Source organism: Lactuca saligna, chromosome 9 (assembly GCF_052625555.1).
Source record: "Lactuca saligna cultivar CGN05327 chromosome 9, ASM5262555v1, whole genome shotgun sequence".
Lineage (NCBI taxonomy): Eukaryota > Viridiplantae > Streptophyta > Magnoliopsida > Asterales > Asteraceae > Lactuca > Lactuca saligna.
In genome coordinates this window covers 47,481,425-47,484,681 of record NC_136425.1, presented here as the reverse complement: position 1 = coordinate 47,484,681, position 3,257 = coordinate 47,481,425, and positions in this window count along the sequence as shown.

Here is a 3,257-nt window from a genome sequence, read left to right as displayed (position 1 = left end):
GAGCATAAGAAGCCCAGATCTACAAGTTATATGCGTTGGATTCAAGCAGAATCGAGTTTTTAGTAACTACATGCATGCGACTCAGCGAGTCGTTCTTCGGACTCGGCGAGTCGAGCCGCGAGTCCCCGATTTTTCCCCTTTTGAGTGATTCCGAGTGGGGACCAGTGAGTAGTAGAATGGAGTCTGTGAGCCGGAGGTCAGACTCAGTAATGGAGGGACTCGACGAGTTCTTCATACAACTCGGCGAGTTTAAGGCAATCTTCATAGATTCAAGAACAACTCGGTGAGTCGGATGCAGATAGCCTGAGTTCTAGAATCAAAAGGGAACTCGTCGAGTTGATGCCATACTCGACGAGTAGCAGCGAACAGGGTTGAGAAGTGAGAGTAGGGACTCGACGAGTTGGTGGCCCAACTCGGCGAGTCAGGTCAACTATAAGTTGACTTTGACCGGGAGAGTTGACTTTAGCAAGGGGTAAAAGAGTCATTTTACCCCAATGCATTTATTAGTATTTGATTGAGTGTGTTGTGGAATTGTAGCCGGGGAGATACCGGAGCAGCAACAGATAGCTTCTAGAGCCATACACTCAGCAGCCAGTTCACGAGGTGAGTTTCCTTCCAGTAGGAACGGATCTAAGGCCACAATGCCGGCCCATTTAGCTAGCAATAGTTTCCAGACCTCAGTCTGATGCAGTAGTTAGTATATTTGACGCCTTCGTGGCTCAGACAGGTTTGCGTGTTATGTGTTCCGGGTTATGGCCTGAAGCAGTATGCAGTATGTGTTGTTGTGTTAGTTGATATGTTTATGCTATGCTATGTTCAGTAGTTCTGGACTTCTGTCCGATGCAGTCAGTTCTGGACTTCGGTCCGATGCAGTTAGTTCTGGATTTCGGTCCGATGCAGGAGGCAAGACCTCAGTAGTTCCGGACTTCGGTCCGATGCAGAGGGCAAGCCCCTGGTTAGTTCCGGACTTCGGTCCGATGCAGTTTCCGGACTTCGGTCTGATGCAGTGGGCAAGGCCCAGTAGTTATTTTATGTTTGTATGGTATGTGGTAATTTGGGGGAGCTCACTAAGCTTCGTGCTTACAGTTTCAGTTTTGGTTTCAGGTACTTCCGCAAGTAAAGGGAAGAGCTCGGGATGATGGCAACGCACACACCACAACTTCAGTTTTTGTCCTGGGAGATTGTTTTGATACTTAGTTTGATTTGATACAGTTGTATCACGACATTTTATTATGGTTTGAGATATTTGATGTATGGATTTATGATATGAAGTTTAGCATATGATTTTATTATATAAATTTTTTTTGAGTTGTATTTTGGGATGTTACAGTTTTGGTACTTGAAAACCCGTTTTAGATGGTGTAATGTCTTTGCCAATCCATTTACAACAACAAGTTATCAAAATTACAAAGTTTTAAATGTAATTTTTGATTCATGAAAGTGTTCATATTCATGTTCTTGATCTTATGATGTTTAGATGATCATAGGAATTATTTGTAACTTATGTGGTAGATTAATTCATGATCATTATGTGTTTTAATGGAGTCCATAACTTGTCCTCGAGTTATGGAAAACCAAAATTCACTTTGCTTTAAAACCATTAAAAAACACATGGGTTATAAAAATGAAGAGTCTTCATTTTTAATACCCTAATAAACTCATAAGTTAACAAGAAATGAAAAGTTTTGAAAGTTTACAAAACTTGCCCTCAAGTTTTGGAACAAGTAAAGTCTTGATTAAAACTTTAGTTCCAACCCTTAGAATTTTAAAAGTTAAAATTCAACCCTTATACTTATAATATTATAAGTTAATAATATATATATATATATATATATATATATATATATATATATATATATATATATATATATATATATATATATATATGTATGTATAAGATCAAAGTCGTCTTACCACTAGTACGCCTCATTCACGAAGCCGGTCTATAAGGTGGGTATAAGGTTGTTGCCTATAAAATGGCAACTTAATGGGTGTCCACTCTCACTCACCGCTTGCTTGACTGGTGGAGGGTCGTTAGCCGAACGGGTAAGACAAGGACTTATAAATTCTCATTAAAAGTATGATGAATATTATAAAGTAACTAAATGTTTTATTAAATTCCCAATCTTAGTTACTTTAGGAAAAATGTGAATAATGTGCTAATCCATGAAATTACACTTTACACATTGTCTAAGTCATTAGTGGAGCGTGTGTGGTTAACCGGCACACTAACTTGGACTTAACAAGGTAGGTAAAGGGTGACTTAATATTTATCATACTATCGATGGAGCGTGTGTGGTTAACCGGCACATCGATTGAGGGGTAATTTATTAAGGGTACCAAGTAATTTGCATGGTTACTTCACACCTCGTTTTGTGATCCTCGGCATCCCAGTCACAAAACTTGGAGGGCACACTGGAGATTGAAATATTCCTTTGAAAAGTTCATTGAATCTCAAAAGAATCTAGGAGTTTCTAAGAACCAAATTAAATATTTTTAATATTTCGACTTTGGTGGAAATTGGTGAATCGTCATTCACTTACCTTTCAAATATGTTATTACTTAGATTACGGCATACCTCGTCTAAGTATAATATATTGTGATTGGGTCCTAGACTTAATACTACATTTGGGTGTTTTATTAAGGACTATCTCTATTTCTAAACTAAACTTTTCTTCTTTTTCAGATGTCTGCAAACACTGCTGCTTCTGGCACTAAACTTAATGGCTCCTTTTCTATTATGAACTTGTGTGGGAAAGTCACTTTTGATGGATCCAACTTTAATGAATGGATCAGAAACATCCGAATGATTACCCGCTACGAGGACAAAGAGTATGTCCTCGATAAGGAGCTTAAGGAGATTGATGAGACAGTTGTTACTCCTCAAGAGATCGCTGACTTTAGGGCACATGAAAGGGATGCCACCAAGGTGTCATGCATTATGATGGCCACTATGACAGCCGATCTCCAAAAGTCCTACGATGACTACTACCCTTTTGAAGTGCACCAAGATTTGATGGAAATATACCATCAAAGTGCACGACAAGAGAGGTATGAAATCATCTACTCCATGATAACAACCCGAATGAAGGATGGAGAACCCATCACGGGCCACGTGCAGAAAATGCAACGATTTGTGGACCGCTTGCTAAAGCTTAATGTGAACTTCCCCGAGGAGCTAGCAATAGATATTATTTTGCACTCCTTACCTTCATGTTATGATCAATTCCGCATGAGATACCACATGAACAAGGAAG